The sequence below is a fragment of the Orycteropus afer genome, unplaced genomic scaffold, assembly GCF_000298275.1.
Source record: "Orycteropus afer afer isolate SDZICR_OR568_19922 unplaced genomic scaffold, OryAfe1.0 scaffold00045, whole genome shotgun sequence".
NCBI lineage: Eukaryota > Metazoa > Chordata > Mammalia > Tubulidentata > Orycteropodidae > Orycteropus > Orycteropus afer.
The window spans coordinates 9,929,713-9,943,889 of NW_006921632.1; the positions used below are offsets into that span (position 1 = coordinate 9,929,713).

The 14,177-nt window shown below is 35.5% G+C and overlaps 1 protein-coding gene and 1 non-coding gene across 2 annotated transcripts in view; both read left to right on the plus strand.

The window, feature by feature from the left end:
* Nucleotides 1-14,177, plus strand: part of NELL2 (neural EGFL like 2) — a 628,280-nt gene that overhangs the window by 110,033 nt on the left and 504,070 nt on the right. The gene's annotated exons all lie outside the window — the stretch shown is intronic.
* On the plus strand, nt 8,672-8,812 carry LOC122149772. Its single transcript, XR_006163319.1, has one exon. It is a non-coding gene; the product is annotated as a U4 spliceosomal RNA (small nuclear RNA).

Consider the following 14,177-nt stretch of genomic DNA (forward strand, 5'->3'; position numbering starts at 1 on the left):
TTTATCAGTGTTTTCCTTGGTCTGTCTCTCAATTCATTAAAGATACCTAAATATAATTCTTTCTTTTAAATTCCTTATCAATGAGTTCTAATGTTGTGTCTTCCTCAGGGATGTGTTTTGGGTCTGTGTCCTGGTCTCTTGTTTCTTCTGTTTTATCTTGCGTCTTTGTATGGCCTGTGATGCTCTTTTGTCTTTGAGGCATTGTAACATTTTTGTGCTTATATTTAATTGGTAATTGTATGTTGGAGTGACTTGTCTATGATTTTCGTTTTCTTTGTTTTGTTTGTATGTTATCTACACAAGCAGGGTACTGTGTTGTGCTCCTCTATCTGTTAGTTGGCAGCACTTACACACTTACCACCTGACTCCTTTCCTGTTGTCAGCCTCTTGTATGTCCCTGCCAACCTTGGCAAACAGAGCCTATTCTTAGGTCTCTGGAATCCAAATGAGAATGCTATCACTTTAAAATCCAAAAGAGTTGACACTTGTACAGATTCAAAATGGCTGCACCCTCAGTCACTTTAAATATCCAAAATGGCCACTGCTTTACACATTCAAAACAGCTGCACCCTCAGTCACTTTAAATATCCAAAATGGCTGCCTCTTATAAACATTCAAAATGGCTGCACCCTCAGTTACTTTTAATATTCAAAATGGCTACCACATGTAAACAATCAAAATGGCTGCACCCTTTGGACAGCTGTAAGTCCACAGCTCAGGTTGTCTCCCTCCTTGCTGTTTCCCTTCCTAGTCATAGGCCACCAGCACAGTCATCCCTGCAGCCTTTGGTGTCCAGGGCTGATCTTCAGTTCAATTCTCAGGTCCCAATACCACTTGGAAATATTCAGGCTGTTGGTCGTGTCAGAGTAGCTGACAGTCCACAGCTCCTACCATCTCTGTACTCATTGTTTTCATTCAGGTTTCTCCACTAGTTGGTGCCTAATCCACTTCTGTATAGTTCCTTTGAAATCTCAGGGCTCCAGGATTGTCTTCTGTATCTCTGTCAATTGGTTTTCTTTTCTTTGTTGAAGAGGGTCTGTGTTGCTTGTCTGTTTACTTCTCCATCTTACTGGAAGTACCCCAAGGACTTTTTTATGAAAAATAATTATTTTTTGCAGAAACACAACTCAGAAATTTTATGAACCGTCATTTTGTTGTCACTCCCTCTGAAAGTGTCACCTAGTGAAGTCTGCACTACCTGCACCCTCCTAGTGATGCCATTGGGTATTATGAATTGATGAATAGTTTTTCAATATCCTTTCCCATTTTTCTCTGGCAGTCTTGTCATTTTTCTTGCTTGGTTGTAAGAACTTCTCATATGTTAAATATGCTAACTCATTGCCATTCACATATACAGCAATTTTTCAAGTTAATGCTTGCTTAGAAGTAAAATTTTTGTTTTAATTTTAATTTCAAACCTGCAGAAAAGCTATAAGAACAGTACAAAGAAATCCCACATCTTCTTTATCTACATTCCCTAGTTGGTAGCATTTTTAGTTCATTTGCTCCATCACTCTTGATTTATACCTTTTACTGAAAAAAAGATGCTTTATCATCCCTAAGTACTGTAGTATATATATTCTTAAAATGCAGACCCCTTCCTATATAGCCAACATACAACTTTCCTATCAGGAAACCATCATCGACACCACTATATCTTCCAATCCATAGATTGTATTCAAATTTCACTAACTGTCAGAACAATCTCTCTTTTTACTTTTTGGTCCAGGATTTTATTCAAGAAAACAAGTTGTATTTAATTGTATTGTTTCATTATCTTCTTCAGTATGAAACAGTCTTTCCCTGTCCTCAGTATCTTTTATGGTCTTAAAGAGTACAGGCATCACATTCTGTAGGATGACCCTCAAGCTGGGTCTGTCTGATGTTTGTTCCTAATTATGCCTACTTGTCAGGAATACCACAGATATGATACTGGCTCTTCTCAGTATACCACATCTCAAGGTATACTATGTCAACACATTCTACTGCTGGTGATCTCAACCTTCTAATTCTTCATTATTTTTCCCTTTGATTTTATGAAGGCGCTGTTCTAATTTTATTTTAGTGTCCAATTTTCTCATCAGACCTTCACCTACCAGCCTTAGCATCCATTGATTATGCTTATCTATTTTCAGGTACTATTGCTTCTTAGTGACATGAACAAAATGACAAAATTGAAAGTCTAAGCGCTTGTATTCATTTGCTAGTAGTATAAAAACTACCAGAAATATATAAAATATATTCCTGAAAAATTATAGCTGAAAGTTTTCTTGCATCTCATTTTAAATGCACACCAGCATTTATTGTATAGGTCATCTTTAAATTAACTGCTGTATTTTTCTTTATTGAAAATTATTCATATATACTGAATTAAATTTAGAGAAAATAACATCTTATTTCCATAGAAGTGATTTGTTTACCTTTTCTACCTTTCTCTTGATAGCTTTTTAGGTGGTATTGCATTTACTGAAATAAAATATCACATTCCTTTATAAAAATAAGATCAGACTCTATAATATATATTACAGACAAATGCATTTTTCTGAGGGCCTTTATATTTAGTCTGACATGACAATCCTATTTACAGTTTCTCCAGTTTTTCATTTAATCTGGTTATTGGTAAGCAATAAATGAAATTGATTCTCATTTGTTGACATTTCTAATAATTTAAAATACATGTTTTCTTCATTTAGAAAATGTATCTGATTATTTTCTGTTAGCCAGTAACTGAAATAAATATATAATAAAGTTTTTCCAACCTTCAACTTGTCAGAATTCAAGATCTATTGCAGGCATTTTGCTCAATCACATTAAAAAATACTGTGTTGCATTTCTAAATAAATTCAATAATGTAGAGTAATATGAACTAATATATATGAAAATAGTACAGATATGTCTGGTGATATATAATAAAAATTTGTCAGAAATATAGGGATGCTGCACATTAAAAAAGAGGTCTACATTTATAGCAAATCATCCTGGGGAATAGGATTGGGTCAGGAAAACAAATAGGAAACCCTTTGAAGGCCCAGACTCTGCCTCTTTATCTCTTTACCCTCTGTCCTTGATGCTGGGCCTACCATATAGATGGCAAATAAATACTTCCTTATTTGAATCAAAGCCACAAAACATTTGCTAATATCTGGTCTTTCAGTAGCTGGCCGATTTTTTAGGTCATTGAAGAGTTTCATTGAAAATTTTTCTCTTCATTGTAAGAGTCAACACTTTATTAAGTGCCTATCCTCTGTCAAGATCTCTTCTAAACATGGATTAATCTCATTAAATCCTTACTGTGATTTTGGAGATAGGTACCATTATTGTCCCTATTTTATGTATAAAAAAATAAGAGTAAGCCTTATGTCCATGGTTACACAGTTAGTAGGTGGCAGAGCCAAGATTTGAACCAGAGTACCTGGCATCAGGGCCCATTCTTGCAATCATTGTCTTGACAATTTTTCTACCTACTGTTTTCAGAGCAGTATGGTGGCCTTTCTATTTCCCTTAGAATCTGAGAACTCTATTGACGAGGTTGGCCTAGTAATCATATATTTTTCTTCTTTTGCACTATTTGTTCATACTAAAGAATTTCCTTCTTCAAAATTTACTTCTTTATTTAAACATTGTCATCATAGCATATGAAGGTTGAAGCAGTATAAATAAAGCTAGTTAGGGTCTTCATAATTGGGAAAATATTATATCTTTTATTTTTCTAATTGATTTTACATAAAAAATTTATGGTAAAACTTGAAAGTAAGGTTTCTAACCTTTTAACATTTCCATAATAGCTAGAATTTAGGGCTCGGTAGCTTACTTTCCTCTGTGATTAATTCCTTTCTTTCAAATACAGTCTGCCTAGAACTTCTAGCTGTCTTACATGCATCAATGCTTTTCCTTTATTGTCTATTGATAATTTCAGGATATGTTACATATGAACCACTGAAAATTCCTACACGGGCCAACCTCTATTGGTCTAAGTAGTCCTATTGATTTTTTTATGAAAGCAAATAGTTAAGAGGAAAATCTGAACAAGATAAAATACTTTCTAGAATCATAGGGCATTGAGAGTCTGAGAGTGATTCTGTCAATCCAGATGGACATATTCCTAAAAGTATCATGGATCATTTTTAGGTGAAGGTGAAGATGAAAAGCTACCAACTTGAGAATATCGCTTACTTAGAAACAAAATAACATGAATTCTTTGTCTTTAAAAGAGTGGAATTGCTTGTATTACTTAGTAGACTTGAAAAACCACTCAAACCAAACCAAACTCACTGCCATCAAGTTGATTCTGACTCATAGCGACCCCCTTTTGGTTTCCAAGGTGGTAAATCTTTATGGAAGTAGATTGTCCAGCCACTGTGGAGTGGCTGGTGGATTTGAACCACCAAACTTCTGGTTAGCAGTCAGATATCTTATTCACTATGCCACCAAAGCAAAACCGCTTAGGGTATCTGGAAATTGAAGAGAACATTAGTACGTTTTCTTAGGACTACACACACACACATGTATCAATTTATCCCAAACTACAAAAATACTTGATTTGTGAATATGCTGGATTTCAAGATCCCTAAATTATTTCTTTTAACTTTACGCGGAGCTTACTTAAACCACTCTAACTGGTAAAACTATATCCATAAAAGGTAAGTTTTCCTCCACACACACACAAAAAATTAAGAGCTTGATTTGAGTAGCCAAATACAGAAACTAAAAAGTGACATATTAACCATATTTTATATTAAAATTAATTGTATAATATCTGTACTAAAATGCTCAGTGAGCATTCTATTCACTTGCAGAGTGTAAGCTATCTGTGTATTTCTGTATGTCTGTATATTTCAGTAGGAGCTCTGGTAGCATAGTGCCTAAGGCACTTGACTGCTAACCAGAAGGCTGGCAGTTCAAACCCACCAGCCACTCCTCTGAAGGAAGGTTGGGCAATCTACTTCCGTAGTGATACTGCCTCGGAAACCCAAGGAGGGGTCACTATGAGTCAGATCCGACTCTATGGTAGTGTGTTGGTTGCTGTTGTTGTATATTTCAGTTGTTGCTGTGTGCCATCGAGTTGATTCCTACTCATAGCAACCCTGTAGGACAGAGCAGAACTGTTCCATAGGGTTTCTAAAGCTGTAATCTTTTTTTTTTAAATTGTGATTTGTGTGAAAGTTTACAGAGCAAATTTGTTTCCCATTCAACAATTCATACACATTTTGTTTTGTAACATTCATTACATAGCACTCTTCCCACTTTCTCCCTTAGTTTACCATTCCCCTTTGTCCTTCTTTCCTATCCCTTCCTGCCTTCTTAGTTTTATACCTGGGCAAATGCTACCATTTTGATCTCACACGGTTTATTGTTAATGAGTATGTACCACCCTGGTGTTACTCTTCACCATATAGACCTGTCTGTCATTTAGCTGAAAGTTGAGCCACAGAGGTGAGTTTGGTTCCAGGGTTGGAGGGTGGCTGATGGCCAGAGTCTCGGGAGTTCCATCAGTGTCTATCAGATCAGCAAGCCTGTCTTTTTTATAGTTTTGAATTTTGTTCCACATTTTTCTCCCATTTTATCTGAGATCCATTGTTATCCCTTTCAGAGTAGTCAGCAGTGGTTGCCGGGAACCGTCTAGTTCTTCTGGTCTTGTGGACTCAGGGGTTTACATGGTTCATTAGTCCTTTGGATTAATTGTTTCCTTGTGTCCTTTCTTTTCTTCACTCTTCTCTGCTATGGATGGGGAGAGACCAGTAGTTGCACCAAGCAGATTGCCAAATCTTTCTCCCACAGACTGGTTGGTGGCTTCAAACTACCGACAGTTTGATTAGCAGCTGAGCCTTCCATGTCAGAGTGGATGTGTTCTGAAACTGAGGTATAAAATGCAATTTCTATATTTAGGGAACCCTACTTTATCTAACACAGATAGTTTTATAGATCTAGAGAGTTTTTTCACTCCACTTCCTCCTTGTCAAAAAGTAGATTTACATTTATACTCAGTGAAGAAAGAAATTCACGTCTTACACAGTTCTTCTAAAATAACTTTTGGGTAGGAGTTTCATTTTTTATTCAAATACAGTGATATCATACTTAATAATTCCCCAGGAATAAAAGTATTTCTTAACTGTATTAAAAAGCACTTGTAATAGTCCTCTTTTTTATGTTTTTCTGAGTTTTATGGAAAATTCTGACCGTTTGGGAAGCTAGGAAGGTGTAATAAATTAAAAAGGGGTGATAAGTTGGAAGGGAGCCCATGGGTGACACATATGGTGATAATATGCTTGGTTCCTAACCAAAATGTTGACAGTTCAAGGCCACAGAGATGCATCTTGGAAGAAATGATGATCTACTTCTGAAAAATCATCCATTGAAACCTCTTTGGAATACAGCTGTACTGTGACACATACAGGTCACAGATGAGTCAGAATTGACTTAACAGCAACTGGTAGTGGGTGATAATTTGGAAAAGTTTCAGAAAGAAAGAAAGTTCAGGTAACCTGTTCTCAGTCTACCATTCTCCAAGGTAAGCCCACTTGGTGAGTTAGTGAAGTTTTTTTTTTTTTTTTTTTTTTAAATACCATAGCCTCCTCTGAATTGGAGCTGAGTCCAGAGGCAGCTCTGGTAGCATAGTGCCTAAGGCATTTGACTGCTAACCGGAAGGCTGGCGGTTCAAACCCACCAGTCACTCCTCAGAAGGAAAATGGGGCAATCTACTTCTGTAGTGATACTGCCTTGGAAACCCAAGGAGGGGTCTCTATGAGTCGGGTCTGACTTGATGGCACATAACAACAACAACCACCACCACCAGAGGCAGAAGAGCTTTGGAGCTGCCCTCAAGAGTGGAGTGGAATGAATCTCAGCTCCAAAACTGTGCCTGAGTTTTCAGGAAGCGGGGATATCACTGTGTTGCACATAGTATGTGTAAGATGATGAATAAAAACTCAAAAACAAATGCACTGCTGTTGAGTCAATTTGACTCATAGTGACCCCAGAGCTGATGAATATAAAGTGGAAATTAATGCAAAGATTTTTTTTGTTTGCTAGATGGATATTCAGTTGATCCTGTACAGTTTACTGAAAGGACTGTTTTTCTCTCAGCATTGCAATGCCACCTTTGTTATAATAAGGTGACCCTATTTGTGTGGGGAGCTCTGGTGGCATAGTGCCTAAGGCATTTGACTGTTAGCCAGAAGGTTGGTGGTTCAAATCCACCAATCACTCCTCAGAAGGAAGATTGGGGATAACTCACTGCCATCAAGTCAGACCCAACTCATAGCGACCCCTCCTTGGGTTTCCGAGGCAGCATCACTACAGAAGTAGTTCATCCAATCTTACTTCCGAGGAGTGGCTGGTGGGTTTGAACTACCAGCCTTCTGGTTAGCAGTCAAATGCCTTAGGCACTACACTACCTCAGAAACCCAAGGAGGGGTCTCTATGAATTGGGAAACAACTCGATAGCTGTGAGTGTTTGAGTTCGTGTGAGCCTGCTTCAAAACTCTCTATACTGTTGCATTGGTTTACTTCTTTTTTACTCATGTGCCAATATTACAGTTTAATTATTGTGGTTTTATAATAATTCTAGATATGGTAGTATAAGTCTTCAGAATTTGTTGCTCAAGATTATTTTGGATATTTTTGGCTTTTTCACAAATTTCATGTAATTTTAGAATCAACTTGGGTTTGATTGGGAACTCATTAAAACAACATAAATTAGGGGGAGGATTAACATATTCACATATTTATATTGGAGCTTCTATAATTTCTCTCAGCAATGTTTTACATCTTTTGAAGAGTTCTTAGACATTTTCTGTTTAATTTATACTTGGATATATGATGTTTTGATGCTATTTTAAGTGACATCATTTTAAATTTCATTTTCTGTTTGTTAACATTATAGTTGAGTTTATACATTGATCTGTTATACAGCAACCTTCCTACATCCATTATTAATTCTAATAGCTTATTTGTAGATTATTTTGTTTTTCCAGGTACACGATCCTGTTGTCTGCCAGTTAGGATGGTGATATTTCTTTCTGTCTAATTCTTACACTTTTATTACTTTTTCTATCTTATTGTACCTGCTCGGGCCTCCAATGCAATATAGAATAAAAATGCACTAGTATGAGTCAGAATCAACTCTCTGGCAGTAGGTTTGAGTTTATATTTTTGTAGTTGACATCATTATCATCTTCCAAATCTCACAGGGAAAGCTTTTAATATTTCACTGTTAAGTATGATACTTTCCATAGTTTTTGCTATTTTTTTTTTGCATTTTTAGGTTCTCCAGTTATCTTTTCATTATTGATTTCTAACTTATTGTTGCTTCTCTTTATCAGCTTGATTAGTCATTTGGAAGAATTTTTCTTGACCTTTATTTTCCTTATCATTGATTTTTAAAAAATCATTCCTTTCTCTCTATATATTTATTATTTCCTCCCGCTAATTTCTTTAGATTTAATTTGCTTTCCCTTCTTCAACTTCCTGAAATTAATGTTTGAATAATTAATTTTTATCATTTATTCTTTCCTAATATATGTGTTGAAGTCTATAAATTTTCCTCAACACAGTTTTATATGAGTCAAATTTTGATATTTTCTTTTTTAAAATTATACTTAAGCTCAAAATATTTTCTCATATTATTGTGACTTTGATGGAAGAGTTATTTAAAAGTTTATTGCTTAATTTCAGCTTTGCGCAGTGGCAGTATCGTAACCGATGAGGTTTACCTGAGACGTGATTATTGCTAATTGAAAACTTTTCCCACTACCCTGCCATGATGACTTGAAATATAGTTGGCACTGGGAATTTTTGATGGTCTCTCTGGAGACTGAAAGGAAAAACAAGTTTATTGCTTAATTTAAAAATATTTGGGGGTTCTCTAGTTGTCTCTTTATTATTGATTTCTAACTTCAGTGTTGCTTCTTGGTATAGCAATATAGCCAATATCAGACTAATCTTTCCATTGACAGAAATATGAAGAAAGAACTTTTAAAGTAAAAGATATTTACTGTAAAAATGTGATATAAAAATATATTCAAGACTGCCTTGGAAACCCAAGGAGGGGTCGCTATGAGTTGGGGCTGACTTGACGGTACATAACAACAACAACAAGGCCTTAAGAGTATTGAAGGAAGAAGTCCAGGCTTCATTGAAGGAATCAGCAAAAAACAAGGCTCCAGGAATTGCTGGAATATCCACTGAGATGTTTCAACAAATGAATGCAATGTTGGATGCACTCACTTGTTTATGTCAAGAAATTTGGAAGACACCTACCTGGACAACCAACTGGAAGAGAGCCATATTTGTGCCCATTCCAAAAGGAGGTGATGTAGCAGAATGTAGAAATTATCTAACAATATCACTAATATCTCACTTAAGTAAAATTTTGCTGAAGATAATTAAAAAAAGTGGTTGCAGCAGCGTATTGACAGGGAACTGCCAGAAGTTCTAGCTGGATTTAGAAGAGGATGTGAAATGAGGAATATCATTGCTGCTATCAGATGGATCTTAGCTGAAAGCAAAGAATACCAGAAAGATGTTTACCTGTGTTTTATTGAGGATGCGAAGGCATTCCACTGTGTGGATCATAACAAATTATGGATGACACTGAGAAGAATGGGAATTCCAGAACACTTAATTATGCTCATGAAGAACTTGTACATAGACCAAGAGGCTGTTGTTCAAACAGAACAAGGAGATACTGCATGGTTTAAAATCAGGAAGGGAGTGCATCAGGGTTGTATCCTTTTACCATACTCATTCAGTCTGTATGCTGAGCAAATAATCTGGAAAGCTGGGCTATATGAAGAAGAACATGACAGCAGGATAAGAGGAAGACTCATTGGCAACCTGCAATACGAAAATGACACAGCCTTGCTAAAAGTGAAGATGACTTGAAGCACTTACTGATGAAGATCAAAAACCACAGCCTTCCGTATGGATTACACCTCAACATAAAGAAAACAAAAATCCTCACAAGTGGACCAGTAAGTAACATTATGATAAATGAAGAAAAGTTTGAAGTTGTCAAAGGTTTCCCTTTACTTGGATCCACAGTCAACACCCATGGAAGCAGCAGTCAAGAAAGCAGATGTCCTTATTGCATGGGGCAAATACATTGTAAAAGACCTCTATAAAGAGTAAAGATGTCACCACTTTGAAGACTAAGGTGAGCCTCACCCACACCATGTTATTTTCAGTCACCTCATGCATGTGAAAGGTGGACAATGAATAAGAAGACTGAAGAAGAATTGATGCTTTTGAGTTGTGGTGTTGGTGAAGAATGCTGAAAGTACCGTGGCCTGCCAGAAGAACAAACAAATTTGTCTTGGAAGAAGTTCATCTGGAATGCTCCTTAGAAGAGAGAATGGCCAGACTTCGTCTCATCTACTCATCTCCTGGTAAAGCAGGGGGCCAGTGAAAAAAGGAAAGACCCTGAACACGATGGACTGACACAGTGGCTGCAGCGATAGGCTCCAGGATGGCAGCAATTGTGAGCATGGCGCAGGATTGGGCAGTATTTCATTCTGTTGTACATAGGGTTGCTATGAGTCAGAGCCAACTGGACAGCCCCTAACAATAACAACAACAACAAATCTCAAAAGACAGTGACCCAAGATACACCCTACACTAATCCTGCCTCAGTAGCAATAATAGGGACAGCTCCTTCTCAAGTGGATTATAACAACAGGCATAGAGGTTAGGATTTACTACATACAGTTTTGAGGGACATAATTCAATCTATAGTATATATATCAAGAGTTCATTCATTCTTATCATGAGGAGTGTTTTTGTTTTTTTAATATTCCTTAGGATTTTCTTCATAAAGATTAGACCATCTTCAAATAAAAAAAATAAATATATATATGTATATATTCAAAATTATTTGAACAAAATATAGAACATGGGAGCAAAGGAGAAATAAAAAATATGCCATAAATTTGCAGCATTGTTTGTGGAAGTGTTATAGATTTGGTTACAGTCTTGAAGCCAGAAGGAAACTTGATTAATAAAGCAAAATAAAAGAAAAAAAGAATAATAATGAGAAAGCATAAACTATCACAGTAAAAATAAGGGAAAATATATCAGTGATCCCTCCTATAAATGTAGTTTTGATTTTCTAATGAGAAGGCAAATATTCTTATATTGGGTCAATAAAAAAGAAAAATCCAGGTTTTAATTATTTACTAGGTCCAGACCAAAAATGAGGATTTAAATAAAGGAAAGAGAAAAAAATAAATGAAGAAAACTAAAATAAAAAGAAAGTAAGAATGGTAATATTAATATGAGACACATAATGCAAGATAAAATTTATTAAACAGCAAGGGTTATTTTACATTGATTATAGTCTTATTCTCTACAAAGAATTAACATAAGCAACATAGAATAAAAATATAAATCAAAATGGGTTAAGATATAAAGAGAAATATACAAAACTAGAATTGTGGTGGGAGAGCTGACAAAACTGTCTTAGAACTTGACAGATCTAATAGACAAAAATGAATATAATTATAGGATTAGGATAAAATACTCCATCAACCTTGTTTAACACCTATATATAGAACTTTGAAACTTAGAAATAAAAATACAGAGTTTTAAAAAGTCTATGTAGCATTTACAAAAATTGGTAGTGTAGTAAACTGTATTAAAGCAAAACAAAATATAAACAACCCATAGCCAATGAGTCATTTCCAACTCATAGCGACCCCCATTGGGTTTCCAAGGCAATAAATCTTTACAGAAGTAGATTGCCCCATCTTCCTTTCTCAGAGAAACTGTTTGGTTAGAACCACCATCCTTTTGGTTAGCAGTCAAATATCTTAGGCACTGTGCCACCAGAGTGCCTTAGTTGACTCTGTAAAAAGTCATACTTTGAAAAAGATTTTGAAATGTGTGTGTGTACACATTTCAAAAACTCCTCCAAAATAATGACTTTTTGTAGAGGTCATTTTTGGCTGTAATGAAATAAAATGAAATATTGATAACAAAACAATCTACAGGTAAAACTAAGTGATAAAACAAAAAGACAGTCTTTTAGTTAATTCTTATAATTTAATGAACATGAGAACATTACATGTAAGTATGTGTAAAATGCAGCCAAAACCATATTCATGCTTTTTAATAGTAAACAATACAGAGAATACATTGTTATAAATTCAAATCATGGAATATAAAAATAAAATATTTTTATAAAAGGTATTCATACAAATAAAAAAAAAAGATTAATGATTTAGAAAGAAGAACCAAAAGCTAGTTATTTGAAAAAGCCAATAGACAAGCCTGATTAAGACAAAGAGTGAATACACAAATAAACAGCCATATAATTGAGAAAGAGGGAATGATAGAGAAGTGATTAAAGTACACAAAATAACATTAATGTACAACCTTATGCTGATAAATTAGAAAGCTGTATGCAATAATTTTCTAAGAAAACCTAAATTAGAACACCAACTCCAGAACAGTGTAGAAATCTGATTATTAGTAATAATAGAAATAATAGAAAATTTTATTATATCCCCTCATTCTTTCTCACCAAAGTCACTAGACCCTGACTTTGTTTTTTTTTTTTTTTCCAGTGTAATTTTCATTAGACTTTCAAGGAACAACTGATACCTATTATTTGTTCCAGAGTGTGGAAAGGGAAAACTTCCCAGTTCACTTCTCATGACTATCTTAATCCTGACTCTGAAATCCGATGATAGAACATACATGCACATGCACACAAACACACAGGAAAATTATAAGGCAATCTCACATAAGAATAAAATATTTGTAAATGAAATACAGAAACATATTAAAAAAAATAAAACATCAGGACCAAGTAGGTTTTCTTAAAGTTATATGAACATAAGTGCTCTAAACAAAGTTTTTCCATTTGGGAAATTATTCTGCTTAGAAAATCTACAAGAAAAAACTGAAAAGTTGTGTTACAATTAATCAGAAAGTGTAGTGAGACAATTGGATACAAGACTATATGCACACAAATGGAAAAGCAATAATACTCATTGATGAAATGTGTGGGGAAATAAGTTATCTGTTATATTATTGGTGTACAATGACTCTGGTGATGAATTTAGCAATATGATTTCCAATATTTGCCTATAATCTACAATCTGATAATATTACTACATTTTTACTCTCTTTCACTGACCATCATACTCATTTTTGTCTTTTTCAATTTAAATTCCACAGTCCGTCTTTAGAATTTATTTCATGTAGAAACTGTCATCTCCCTTGTCCTGTCTTGGTTTTAGTACTTGGCAAAATGAAAGCCCTCTTATCTACATCTCTTATCTGACCTTGGCTTTTGAAGAATACAGAACCATGCTAACTGACCTTACTTTAAATGCATGATTTTTAATCTCAAATGTTCCCTACCTTAACCCAAACCACTGCTGTTGAGTCAGGTCTGACTCATAGCGACCCTTCCTTGGGTTTCCGAGGAGATATCACTACAGAAGTAGATCGCCCAACTTTGCTTCCAGGGAGTGGCTGGTGGGTTTGGACCACCAGCTTTCTGGTTAGCAGTCAGATGCCTTAGGCACTATGCCACCTTAATGCTGCCCTAATTTCCTAATCTGCTCACTCACTTACTGTCCTAGATGACTATTCTATACCTTTAGCTCTTTCTTTAAACTTCTCGTACACCCTCCCTCATCTTCATTTGACTGCTAACCTAATTTCCTAAAAGCAATCCAAAGAGAGCTTTCACAAGTTCCTCCCACCACACATATCAATCCACCTGCATCTCTGTGGATGCGTTGTCTTTTCTTTTGCCCCTTTTACTTAGATTGAAATCTCCATGTCCCTAGCAAAGGCCAGTCAATTTGGCTGAATATTAAATCTTATCCTATTTTAATGACATTGCTCCAGGAATTCACTTCTTCATCTCTTACATTAAGGAACTCTGGTGGTGTAGTGGGCAAGGCATTTGGCTGCAAACCAGAGGTCAGCAATTCAAACCCATCAGCCGCTCTGTGGAAGGAAGATGGGGCGATCTACTTTTGTAAAGATTTACAACCTTGATAGTGGCACTGTGTTTAAGGCATTGGGCTGCTAACCAAAAGTTGATGGTTTGAATTCACTAACTGCTTTGTGGGAGAAAGATGAGACAGTCTGCTTCTATAAAGATTTATAGCCTTGGAAACCCTATGGGGGCCACTGTGAGTCAGAATTGACTTGATGGTAGTGGA